Genomic DNA, 14,298 nt, shown 5'->3' with positions numbered 1-14,298 from the left:
TTAAGAGTTTGTTATGACACGGCCCTTTATTCTTAACACCCACCCAGGACTGTAATTCTGGCATAGTAATTCCCTGTTGTTATTTTCTGACATTTGGAAATGTCCAAAGTCACTCCACTCAGACACCTGCGGAGATGCCGCCAGCACTTTAGCACCATACGTGGCAATAACCACATGACCCCATCCGACCCATCCAAAGGTTAAGGCTAGCATGAAAATTGCTCTCGATTGCTTGATGCCATTTTGGCTACACCGGGCCGGTCTGCCTGCCACACTCCTCCTCCTCCTTTTCTCAGACTGTGTGCGGAGTTTTGGCATCAGAGGAGCCATCTGTAGTCAGACTGTCAGATGTATCTGTCTGATAACTATATAAAATGAGAAATCTGGGCCCTGAAATGTGGCATCACAGACAGAATACAAAGTTTGCCTTTGGTGGGGAGGGGAAGGGAGGGAGAGAGAAAATGGAAAAGGAATTAGCATGTATAAAGTGCCTGCTCTATGATCCTGACAACAACATTGGGGAGGGATCACAGATGTAGAGCTGGACGGGTTAAAGAATCATGGATCTGGTACAAGGAAGGACCTCAGATAATAATGGTTAGCCTTGATTCAGCACTTTGAGGTTTGCAAAACACTTTTGCAAAAATTATCTCATTTGATCCTCACAATAAACCTGGGAGGTAGTGGCTATTATTTAATATATTTTATTTCATAATTCTACAGATGAAGAAACTGAGGCAGGCAGAGGTTAAGGGCCTTTGCCAGCTTCTGAGGCTAAATTTGAAATCAGGTCTTCCTGAGTTCAAGACCAGGGCTCTAGACATTGTGCGGTCTGGCTACCTAGAGAGTCTGTCAAATACAACCTCCTTATTTTACATATGAGGAAACTGAGGCTGAAGGCAGTTAAGTGCCCAAAGGTATTAAAGGTATTAGCCCAAAGGTAGCTAATAAGTACTCCAAGGTGGGATTTAAACCCTGGACCTCTGACATTCAGTGTTTGGGTCACTGGAGCATTGCTGACTCCTCCCTTTGGCAAGCAGTCTGATAGTGTCTTCTCTGTGAGGCAGCAAATATTTATTAAGCACCTACTGTATTCTAGGCATTGTGCTAAGTGCTGGGGATATAAAGGTGAAGATGCAACACTCCCTATCCTAGGGGAGCTTATTAAATCCTGTCAGAGAATACTATGTACATGCAGAATAGATAAAAAATAAATACAGGGTAGTTTTGGTAGGCAGAGCCCTGGCAGCTTGGGGGCTCAGGAAAGGACTGATGCCAAAGAAGGTCATACTTGGGCTGAGCTTTACAGGAAGCCAGGGCTTTTAAGAGACAGAAGTGTCCAACCACCCCTCCATCTCTTTGCTACAATATCATCTATATCTCACAATGTGGGTGTATCCCAAGGCTTATTCCTGCTGCACAGACACGGACAATGAAAATCCACCAGCTGTGCCTGCTGACAGTTCTCCAATTGCCTCCAAAAAACGCTTTCAATGAAAGCTCCCTTCCTTCTTTAGCTGATGGTTTGCCTGCCTGATCTCCCAGGCATCCAGAACCACCTAACTTTGCAAAAGCTGCCATTTAACAGGAGATGCCTTCATGTAGGTGGGCAACAGCTGCTATTCCCTTTTATGTGTTTAAGTGAATTTTTATACTCCCTGCATGTGCCCTGAGGTGATTTAATTGTGAAGGGGGCAATTTTATACATCAAAGAACAAATTATAAATAAGTAAATAGCAGCTAATTTCAGAAGGTGGGGTTATAGCGCTCTGCATGCCCCCAACTCTCCTCTATTTTGCTGGGTAAGGAGACCTGTCCTTCAACAACATGATATGATTGAACATTAGACACATATAAACTCAGAGCAATAATGGCCAAGGCATTAGGGATAATAAGGTCCTCCTCTTCATTCTAGCAAAGTGCATCTCTGTCCTTTGTTCTGGAAGCAGATCTGAAACCCTGCCTGATTTAAGTTCCTCTCCCCATCTGCTTGTTCTAATCAGGGCTGTGGACAGCAAGCAGAAGCAGCCTAGCCTACAAGGTATTGTAGCTGCCAACTTCCCTTCTTCCCCCTCACCTCCTACTTCTATCCCTAGTCACATGTATATTCTCTTTCCCCCTTGCCCCCTCCTTGCCTCCTCTCTCTGTTGCTTTCTCCATCTCCCTCCCTTCGCTCTCCCCCTCCTTTCTCTGTCTCTTCCTCTCTGTCGCTCTCTGTCACACACACACACACACACACACACACATACGCACACACAGAGTGTTGTTTTCTTTCCATGTAACTATTTATTTGGTGCTTTGGATGAAATAGAAAAAATAGACAGGAAATAAGTAAAACCACTGATTCACCTCTTTTCTGACTCGTTTTCTTATCCTACACTAAGAATTCATGTAGTTAGGAGACAAAACAGTAGCTAGGTCATATGTTCTGTGTTTTTGCTAATATCAAGTTGAAAAGAAGTTGAATATACATAGTAGGCACTTAATAAATGCCTGATGCTTGATGAATTAAAGGAAAAACTTCTTTCTTATAATGAGCTGTTGAAAAGCGAAATGGGCTATTTCTGAGGGTAATGGATTTCCCATCAATGGAAATCTTCAACTGGAGATAGCATGACTACTGGTCCATAATGTTGCAGAGTCAATTCTTGTTGAGGTAACAGTGGGATTAGACAGATGATGTCTGAGGTATGAAACTGTGATTGGTTAAAAGGTCAGTACAGGCTGGCAGAAAAGACCACATAATCATAATCACAGAATTTGCGAGTTGGCAAGGGCCTAAGCAGCTAGAGGAATCACCAGTCCCAAAGTGGTCAGCAGTCCTTACTTAAAGACCTTCAGTGAAGTGGAATCCAGTTCTTCCCAAGATACTGTTAGGCAGAACAATGACAGCGATCTACTTGGAGATCTTTTGTTTTTAGATCTCATTGCTAGCAAGTTCTTCCTGATTTCAAGCTTCCTTGTGGCTCCCTCCATTGCTCTTGGTCCTGTCTTCAGGGTCCAAACAACAACAAAACATTCTACTTCCATAAGACATCTCTCCCTGTTTAGAGACCAGGTCCCTTCCCTTCCGTCTTCTCTTCTCTAAGTTAAACATCTCCAGATCTTTCAGTCAAACCATTTAACCACTTTTATTGCCCTTTCCTGGACAATTTATTACTATTCTTCTTAAATTATGGTCAAACTGAATAAAATGCTTCAGATATACCCTGACTAGGGTAGAGTACAGTGGAACAATTGCTTCCTGATTCTTGGAAACTGTCCCATTCTCAACTGTCCCAGATTGAATTAACTTTTCTGGCTATCACAACACACAGATGACTTCTATGGAAATTGTGTTAGACAAAGAACCTTTCAAATCTTTTTTTTTAGGCAAACTATTGCCTAATCATATCTCCCCCAATCTTGTTCTTCTGAGGGTGATTTTTGAGGCCGATGTCTAAGGCTTCAGTTTATACCTATTGAATTTTATCTTCTAAATTCAAGGCAATATGCTAGGCCAGTGGTGTCAAACTCAAATACAAATTGGGCTACTACACTGTACATAAGGATCCCTGCAGGTTGTGAATTGACTTAGTTTTAAAATGTACTATTATCCATGTTTCATTGTATTTTTATTTTGTTCAATATTTCCTAATTACATTTTAATCTGGTTCTAGGCACTGCTCAAGAGGGTTGCTGGCTGCACTTGAGTTTGACACTTCTGATCTAGCCTGTCAAGATAATTTGGATCCTTGACTTGGTCCTTTAGTATTTTAGGTCTGCCTCCCAGCTTTGGGTCATCTGCACATTTGATAAGAACGTCATCTATTCCTTAACCAAAAGATTTGATAAAAATGTTAAGTAGTACAGGGTCAACCTCAGATCCCCAAGGCACCCTACAAGAGGACTCATTCCTTCAAAGAAGACATTAAAGTATTAATAACTATTCTTGGACTTAGACTATTCAAGCCACTGGGGACCTAGATAATTGTACTATTGTCCAGAAGTGTCAGACTCTTGGGATGGCTCCCAAGTAGCAGCAAAATGTTGTTAGAGCTAGATTAAAGTGTAATTGAGAAATGTTTAACACAATGAACAAAAATACAGTACAATATAAAAAAAACTGAATTTGTGGTTTTCTAAGTCAACATGTGGCCCAAAAGGATCCTGTTTTTATCTAGCCCATACCTCTCCATCTTTCCCACAAAAATAGCATGAGATAATTTATCAAATGTTCATTTTTTCCTAAAATCTATACAAGCCATACCTACACAGCTTTCCTATTATTTGCTAGGTTGGTAACCCAGTATAAAAAGAAAAAAAAAACAAATAAAAGAATTAAGGTGAGTCTGGCATGACCTGAAGTTGAAGAAGCTGTGTTCACTCTGTGATCATTGTTCATTATTCCATTCACCAGCCATCTCTTGACTTATCATATCCTTCCCTTTAGAGGAGGGAGTCTGAGAATTTAAAAAACCTCTACCACCTCATTTTCTTTTCCCTCCTTCCCTCCCTTCCTTCCTTCTTTCTTCTTCCTTCCTCCTCCCTTCTTCCTTTCTTCTTTCCTTTCTTTTCTAGGACCCACAGAGGTAAAGTGACTTGCCCACAGTCACATAAGAAATGACTAAACTAAGATTCAAGTCTCTGAATAAAAAACCAGCTTTATTCCCACTACATTATATTGCTTCTAATAATCCAGTTATAGAATTTTCTCTGGAACTGAAGTCAATCAGCTAGCATTGAGGCGACCAGGTGGTACAGTAGGTAGACCACTGGGCCTGTGGTCAGGAAGACCCAAGTTTAAATCTGACCTCAGATACTTGCTAGCTGTGCGACCCTGGCCAAGTCAAAATCTCTGTTTGGCTCAGTTTCCTTATCTGTAAAATGGGCATAATAAGAAGCACCCACCTCACAGCATTGTTGTAAAAATCAAATGAGATAATATTTGTAAAGCACTTGGCATAATGACAGGCACATAGCAGGTGATACGTAAATGTTACTTATTACTATTATTAATCTTTCATGATTGAGAGGAAGCATGTGTTCCTCTAATGCCTTTAAAAGATAATCCTACTGCACACAGGACAAGCCAAGCAGGATTCTGAAGGGGTCTGGTTGTGGCACATTCTGCAAATTTTAAAAATTTTAATTTAAAAAATTTAATTACAAAAATAATAAAAAAATATTACTTCCTGAAATGTATGATACTTAGAACTTATTTACAATGAATGGAGTAAGTTCCAACATTGATCCTTATGTGTGTTTTTAGAGGTTCTTACCAGGACAGAAGTTAAAAGGATGAGAAGAGTCAGAGATTTTAAGGATTCCATAAAACTAGAAATAGATCAGACCAAGCACAACATTCATGTTTTGTAAGGAAAGAGAAAAAGTGGGTCACAAAGGTTCATCAGCTTCTCTGCACAGCAAGGCATCCCCTTATACCCAACTTTATGATCCAGATCCTTTTGTGGGTACCCCGCAGTCTAGTTAAGAAATTGGCTTCTTTTACAGAGGAAACAGAAGATGGGGTACCCAATTACAATTACAAAAATTTGTATTTGTTGCTCCCCTAAATCCCAAACAAAAGTCTAAACAGTGGTGGTGCTGGAGGGAAAGTATTAGCCTTATGGGAAGATTCTGAAGAAACTAAAGCTCAGTAGGTAATTTAACCTTCTGGATGTACTCACACAAATTCCATACTATTAATAAGTATCACGTGTGTCTTGGGGTAGGAGGTGGAGGGGAGGAATTCTTCAAATTGGCCCTCTTTATGCCTTGTTTCCTTCTTTATGTGCAATTTCATCTTTCTGGGGCCTACATAAATCTCTCTCAGCCCACATTAGCCTCCCATTATGAGAGATCTGCCATAATGACAGCCACCTGTTTTAATGACAGAGCCAGGATGTCATAATTTACAGCAAAGTGTTGTTAATCTAGGTAACCTTTCCCTTCAGGAATGCCATCTCCATCTACATGCAGTTATGAGCCATTTTCTGAGCACCTGTTCCCCTCTAGTCTTAAAAGGTAAATTCCTCCCGAAGGGGGCTCCCCTGCTCTTAACCCCACCCCTAGCTGCATTATCTGTGTAAATCTGGTTCTTTAGGACCCTACAGTTTTATTAATCAGGGTGGGGGCAGGACAGTGAGAGGGAATAAAGATGGAATGAACAAAAATATCAGGAAGAAAGAAAGAAGAGAACATATTGTTTGAAAATGAACATTCACATACTATAATATGCCAGTCAGAAATTTGTCAACATAGTTAAACTGCCACCTTCCCTCAGCATTATCTGGTAACAGCTGCTGACACTGTTGATAGGTCATTCTTATCTCCTCGTGGATACTGGGTAAACTGGTACCCATGGCATCATGTTGCTTAATGCAAGTGATTACTATGAATGCCATTCTCCACTCATGTGCACGAAATGGTATTCACATGCCTTTCATTTCCACTGATTAAGCCTGGTAGTGTTACCAAAATAACCAACATAATCTGAAGGCTTTTAAAAATGGCTGGCTCAGAAACATCAAAGCGATTCTGACTAACCCATAAAATATGTATATATCATTGGCATGACGAAAAACCCTCCACATCTTTAATAATAATAAACTTATGAGCTCATCTGTGTGGGTACACTGCTCACTAATAAAGGTCACAACCTATCCAGACCTTCTCAAGTCCGCATGAGTTTTGCTGATAGCCTTTGAAAAATGCTCTATTATACTGATGGCATTCCTGTGGGTCTTCATGCATGGACCCCATGGATCTTAAGTAAAGAAAGTTTCAGAAGAAAAATCTAACCTATGTTGAGTCTTGCTTGTAGAATGATAAAAAATAATCAATCCATCACTAGGTGCACCCTCTACTTCTTGCCTTCTCTCTTCACCAAGGCTCTTAGTTTATTCACAGGGCTTAGATGAGATGAGAGTCAAAGACTTTTTTTCCTTCAAACAAGATGGAGGACCACTAGGTCTTACCATCTTCCCTGTCCTTGCTTCCTAAAGCTGTCCAGGCCTTGTCATTATATTCTGTGTTGATGCTTTGTAGTTCCCCTCTCAACCACCCACACTGTCATCTGATCTACTTACATAGGCCTGAGTGTTGCCATTTGTTTTACCACTGGATCCCACTGGACTTCTGAACCTTTCTAGCTACCCTACAGTTGAATTTTTTTTTTTTTTATGTTTTCACTCTCAATTAGAGTGTGAGCTCTTTGAAAGCAGAGACTGTCTTTGATTTTTCCTTCTATGCCTTAGCACCGTGCCAGGCACATAGTAGATAATTAATAAGTATTTATTGATTGACCAATTAACACACTAACCATGGACAGACCAGGAAGCTTGGAGGCTCTGTTTAGCTGTCTAAATAAAGGCTAATAGAGTTAAAGTAAGAACTTAAATTAATGGAGTCACACAGTCCCAGGCAACCACTCAGGTCACATATTCTTCCAAGAATTGTAGTCCTCATTAACAAAATAAAGAGGTTTGATCGGACAACTTTGAGGTAAAAGATACCAGCCAATCTTACAGAAAGACAAGCTTACATAGATAACTTCTGGAAATAAGATTACTCTTTACATTAAGAACAAATGCATTTTTAATCAATGTTGGGCTTCCCTGTATGGAGAGTCATTTTGCATTTGATGTGATAAACTAATTTTGTATGTTAATTATCTCTGGGCCTACAAACCCTCCTAAGAGAGAAGTGAGAAGTGAGAAGTCACAAGAGGCATCCAGATACATAAATAAATATTAAGATAAGGAACCTGAAGACCACAACTATTCTGCTTCCTGGTCAAAAGACAAGAATGTTAAACCATAGTTGTTGGCAAGAAGATATGCCATGTGCTCCTAAAATGAGCCCACCTGTTTTTCTCTCTGACACCTCATCTTACTAATCTAACTACCACTTCTGAAGCCCCAGTACCTTTCCTCAAATGCAGATACTACTATTTTCTGAGGAAGAGTTTGTCAAAAAGTCCAATCTTCATCTACTGAATTCTGCTGGAAAGCTTTAGAAAATTCACTAAATGTTTGACACAAATGCTGTGGAGAAAACATTATTTGCATCTTTTAAAAAAGTCATCTTCTGTTTTTGTGTTTTTAAGTGAATAAAAAGAAAAAAAGAATTTCCTTAAGAAATTATAATTCACTTACATTTAATATTTCAGTTTATGTTTCTTTTTCTTTTCTTATTGTGTATTTAAGTTTTAGTATTTAAGTCTAAAATTTAAAAAAGATAAAAAGAAATTATAATTCAATTTATGAGATTCTGGAAGACTTTACATACCCTGAGTACCCTCAGTGTAGTTTATCACTCAGTAGATATTTATTTCAAATGAATAATTTTTAATGGGTAATGATTAGCATCTGATGAAAATACAAATTTCTTACTAACTGTTGTCATAAGGCTGAGAGCTGGGCAGAAGAGTCAGGTGACATAAATCTTATTGTAAGAAGACTCACAGGATTTTACACTGATTTAGGGAGACGTGTTAGAGAAGGTTGTTTTTTTTCCTTCCTTTCTATTATCTGCTTCTGCAAATGGAAGAATAATAATAAAGGGAACTATATAAGTAAATAGGGTCTTCACCTGAGAAGTTGAGTAGTGAAAGTATGAGACACCAGCAGTTTGTTGACTGGCTATTTTCCTGCTTGTGGTAGGGATCTTATCGGGCCCCTACTTCTGAAGGGGGAATGGAGGATGCTGATTGTTTTACTGTTGAGCATTATGGTTGAACTAGCTGACTCCAAGAAAGAGCCTGGGTGCTGTAAACTTAGAGAGTTAAGGTACAGAGTTTGAAGTACTGTTTAGTGACTCAGAATGAAACTATTTGGCATCAGGTGCAAGTGCTAAGGCCCACAAGCTTGCCCCTTAACTTCCTGGCAAGTAGTTTTTATGGGGCATGATATGACAAGTTTCCAGCCCTCTTAGCTCAGGTCTGCCTATTCCTGGAACTCTGGGCCCTGGGATTCCCCTCTCTCTCTGTTCCCCCCACCCTCCACCCCAACCCCTACTGACTAGGCCAAGGTGTGGTTTGCATTGTCACAACTCTGGTGGCTGAAAAATGCCCATGTATATTATATTGTAGAATAAATAGAATAGACTAAACCTTCCACTGGGAAGGACTGGAAAACTTTTAACAATGCCCTCCAGATCTAAGCAGTCAACTCAGAGATAAAAGCAGAGAGCCTATGCTAGGGCATTCTACACTTTAAATAGAGGTTTACACTGAAGTAAAGCACAGGCCAATTTCATGATAGATTTTCTGACCTGATCAATGAGCAAGCATTAATTAAGGGTTTTGGCTTAATAAAGATACCAGGCAATGTGCTGGGTGCTAGGGATACAGATATAAGAAATAAAGCAATCCCTACTTCCAAGTTATTTACATTCTAATGGGAGAGACATTTTAAGTGTGTGTGTGTGTGTGTGTGTGTGTGTGTGTGTGTGTGTGTGTGTGTGTGTGTAGGGGGATGAGGGAGGAAGAGAGAGAGAGAGGGAGAGGGAGAGGGAGGGAGGGAGGAGTGAGAGGGAGGGAAGGAGACAGAGAGAGAGAGAGAGAGAGAGAGAGAGAGAGAGAGAGAGAGAGAGAGAGAGAGAGAGAGAGAGAGAGAGACAGGGGAATCAGGAAAGGCTTACTGTATAAGAGAGCTAGTTGGCTACATCTTGAAGGAAGAGAAGGACTTGATGAGGCAGAGGTGAAGAGGATGGAAGAAGGTCCATGTGTAGAGAGGTTACCAGTGAAAAGGTAAGAAGGATGAGATGGAGTGCCACATGTGAGGAACAGAGAGAAGGCCTATTTGTCTGGATCACAGAGTGTAGGAGGAGGAGTCATATACAATGAGACTGAAAAGACAGATTGAAGCTGGTTGTGAAGAGCTTTAAAAGCTCTTTATCCTAAAGGATAAAATCTTGGAAACCACTGGGAATGAGTGAGTAAAGGAGTGACATGGTCAGATTTGTGCTTAGGGAAAATCCCGTTGGCAGCAGTATGGAGGATGGGCTAGAGTGGGGAGAGACTACAGGCAGAGAGCAATTAGAAAGCAGTTTCAATCATTGAGGTGAGAGATGAAGAACTAAGCTAAGGTGAAGGGTACAGAATAGAGAGAAGAGGTCAGATATGGAGAAGCTGTGGAAGTAGAAACAGAGAGCTTTGGCAACTGAATGTATATATGAGGTGAGACTCTGGAGTCAAGGATAATGCTGAGATTATGAACCTGGGAGACTGGAGGAAAAGTGCTGCCTTCAACAGAAATAGGGAAAGTTTTGGGGAAAAGATTGAGCTCAGTTTTAGAAATATTGAGTTTCAGGTATCTCCAGGACATCTAGTTTGAAATGTGCAATAGGTAATTGATGATATGAGACTAAAGGTTAGGGGAAAGGCTGGGGATAGATATATGAATATGGGAGTCAACTACATAGAGATAAAGGCATGGGAGTGAATAAGATTATTGAGAGAATATATATAGAGAAAGGGTGAGGGCCAAGGACAGAGCCTTGAGGAGCAAACATAGATAATGAGCCAGCAAAGGAGAATGAGAAGGAATAGATACAAAGGTAAGAGGAGAAACAGGAGAGAGTAGTGTGATGAAAGTAGTTTGGTTGATAGACAAAGAGGCTTAACATGAGAGGGTGGTAAAATCTGGTGAAAGTCTTTTGCTTTTTGTTTTTGTGTTTTAGGATAAAGGAGACTTTGGCACATTTTAAGGTAGTAGGGAAGGAGTCAGTGAATAAAGAGAGACTGAAGATTATAGAAGAGAAAGGAAGGGGATGATTGAGGTTGAAATTTGTTGAGGAAGACAGAAGGAGGAAGGGATCAAGGGCACATATGGAAGGGTTGTTTGGCAAGAAGGGCCACCTCTTTGTCAGAGACTGGGGCATAGGAGGAGAGTGGCAAATGACATCAAGGGTTTTTTAAATGAAAGCAGAGGGAGACCACAGGCAAATGGCCTCAATTTTCTCAGGAAAGTCTCTCAGTGGAAACAGACCCCTTATATAGTCCCATGCCAAACTAGTGCAAATAGAAACAACTGCTTGCTGCCCCCTCCAAATGGAACCTATCACACACAAAATCTGTCCCCTGTAGAGCCATGTTAATTATCACCAAGATACTGTCACCTTCTATGTCAACAGCTTCCCATGCTTCCCCGTGGTTCTCTGGATTCACTGACTGCCTTTGCACAATTTTTACATTTCCTGGCAGTTAAAATGTACCTTGTTCCAATTCCCCTCACCGTCTCCAGCTTCCATCTTCACACCATTGCCCACAGCTGGCAGCCAGGCTGGTCTGCCAAGTCCTGAACCTCCCTCCCAGATAAATACTAGGAATATCAGGATGTATTTAGCCACATCAGAGCACAAACTCTAACTCTTTACCCATAAGAGGAAACTTGGCATAGTCAATAGGACGCTGGACTTGGGGTCTGAAAGATCTGGGTTCAAATCCAGTCTCAGACTATTTACTAACTGTGTCATATTAGAAAAGTCCTTAACCTTTTTTGTGCCTCAGTTTCCTCAGCTCTAAAATGAGAGGAGTGGATTTGGTGGCCTCTACATTCCTTTCCAACTCTAAATCTGTGATCCCATGACTGAAAAATCCACCTTATCTTAGGGACTTCTCCAACCCTGTAGACCATATCTTTTTTCTTTTCAGGGTCAGATACCCAAGTCCTTTGGGTATTTATGATCAGTTACATAAAAAAATGATATATGCCTGCCTTTCTCACCAAGGCCCTGGTGCTATTTTTAAAAATTAACAAGCTAACAATACAGGCAGATCAATTAGCTATGGTTATGCTATGACATGGTCACTGCACAAGATGGCAGGGGCAGCTAGGTGGTGTAGTGAATGGAGCACCCGCCCTGGAATCAGGAGGATCTGAGTTCAAATCCGGCCTCAGACACTTAACATTTACTAGGTGTGTGACCTTGGGCAAGTCACTCAACCCCAATTGCTCCTCCAAAAAGGCCAGAAAAAAAAGAAGCTATATGGCATAAACGGATGGTCCTCAAAACCAGGAAGGCCTATTTGTCTTTGACACATCATACTCTCTATCTGGCATCGCTGCAGACCAGTACTGTGAAACTCAAGGGGCAGTTGGGTGTTGCAGTGGGTACAGTGCTGGGCCTGGAGTCAAGAAGATCCATCTTCCTGCATTCAAATCCAGCCTCCTTAACAGTGTGACCCTGGGCAAGTCACTTAACCTTGTTTGCCTCAGTTGCCTCATCTATAAAATGAACTGGAGAAGGAAATGGCAAACCACTCCAGTGTCTCTGCCAAGAAAACCTCAAATAGACTCACAAAGAGTGGACTGAATAACAAGTCAAATTCAAACAGAAACCTAGACCATACATAAGGATCCCTGCAGGCTTCATATTGTATTAGAAAACCACATATTAACATTGTCTATATTCCATTGTGTTTCTATTTGTTTTTGTTAAATATTTTCCAATTACATTTTAATCTGGTTTAGGCTACCTTGGAGAGTGTTGCCAAACAACTCTCTAAAACTACAAGTCACAGAGAAGATGCCAACCTGAGAGAGTTTCCTTACCTCGGAGCTTACTGTGCTAATGAAATCATAGGTTCAGTCCTTATCTCTGCCCTATGGACTCTATGATAATTATAAGAACCAGTATTCATATAGTGCTTTAAGATTTGCAAAGTACTTTACAAATATTTGATTCAGGAACCATGTAAAGGGGGTTCTATTATCTCCATTTTACCAATGGGGACACCGAGGCAGACAGAGGTGAAGTGACTTGCCCAGGGTCACACAGCTAGTAAGTGTCTAAGGTCAAATTTGAACTCAGGTCTTCCTGACTCCAGGCATGGTACTCTATCCATTGTGCCACCTAGTTGTCTCAACCTAGCTACTTAAACCTGTCTGCCTCCCATAACTTCCAGGAGCTGTCTACAGAAGGACAAATATTCCTAGAGTCGTTTGCTATGATTTTCCTTCTTTTCATGCCTTGATTCTCAATGCCTTTTTAGTATTTAATCCCTTTTAGTCCCCTCAAAGTAGCAAGAGGGGCTCTTACGTAGGCTGATCATGAACTGGTCTATTACAACCCTATACAATCTACTCCCAGAAAATATCGGAGGCTAGAAACCAGGCGATGACTTGGGGAAAGGACACTCTGATAGACAAAAATGCTGTGGGAAGATGTAGATCTCTCATTTGAAGGGAGAGAAAAACCCAGTCCCTGCATACACTAGCCATGGAAAGTCTATACTCTGCCTTCAACTTAAACCAGCATCAGGCTTGTGCACCTTGGTTTTCAGTCAGAGGGACTTTTAAGACAGAACTTCTCAGGAAACCAAAACAGATGTACAGATGTTTGAACAGAAAGCCAAAGTGTTCTATTTTTTTGGGGGGGGGGAGGCAAGGGGGTTCTGGGAGGAAAACCCCCATGACTCTCCTTTATATATAGAATTTTACAGTTACCCAGCCTTGCCTTGACCCCATTGAGTCACTTAGGTGTTTCAGTGTTTAAGAGTCAGGAAGACCCGAGTTCAAATTTGACCTTAGACACTTAACAGTCAAGTGACCCTGGGCAAGTCACTTACCCTGTTTGCCTCAGTTTCCTCAAGTGTAAAATGGGGATAATAACAGAACTTAACTTGAAGGATTGTTGTGAAGATCAAATGAAATAAGATATGTAAAAAACCCAGTGTCTGGCATATAATAGGCACTATATAAATGCTTATTCCTTTCCCTCCCCCCTCAGTGATATTATCAGGCAGTAACAGCAGCAGCAGCATTTTACATGGTCTTATCTCTGTACTCATTCTGCCTCAGCTCCCATGGGCAGGGGATCTATCTTACAAAGGCTTTTGCAAATTCAAGCCTTTTGTGTATCCCTTCAGGTAACAGGCTGATGACTTTCCTTTGTCTTTAACGCTACTGGTAGACATGGAGGTTTATGGGAGTGTTCCAGACACTATCCAAGACTTTGGGTGGCTGTTGAATGTTGCCTGGTATGGGTACCCCTGGGAGAATGGGGTATGAGGGTGTCTTCTGAGGATAATTCAGCTCCTCCCTACTTCTGGGCTGCCCTGGTGGACTTTATCTATAGATTTCAACACAGTCTTGCTGCCTTTGCAGTCAGGATCCCATTCCAGTGGTGGGTTGGCAGCCAGGGGATTATGGCTCACTTCCTTCCTCTCTATACCAGAACCCCATCTTCCTCATACCCATTGTCTTGGTGATTACTACAAGAGATTTTCTGGCTCCATGGACCTTTCTCTCATTTAATTTTGTTCTAAGGACCCCAGTTTAGATCATGTTTTCCAGACAACCAATGTTCCTT

The 14,298-nt window shown here is 41.1% G+C and overlaps 1 protein-coding gene across 4 annotated transcripts in view; it reads right to left on the bottom strand.

Annotated features, from left to right (window-relative positions):
* Positions 1 to 14,298, bottom strand: part of LOC138175830 (CUGBP Elav-like family member 2) — a 696,702-nt gene that overhangs the window by 452,152 nt on the left and 230,252 nt on the right. The window lies entirely within an intron of this gene.

Source organism: Petaurus breviceps, unplaced genomic scaffold, assembly GCF_028583685.1.
Source record: "Petaurus breviceps papuanus isolate PSGF00001 unplaced genomic scaffold, PetGlider_PUasm1.0 79, whole genome shotgun sequence".
Taxonomy (NCBI): Eukaryota; Metazoa; Chordata; class Mammalia; order Diprotodontia; family Petauridae; genus Petaurus; species Petaurus breviceps.
The sequence above is the reverse complement of the archived record's forward strand: the minus strand, read 5'-3'. Positions and strand labels throughout refer to the sequence as shown.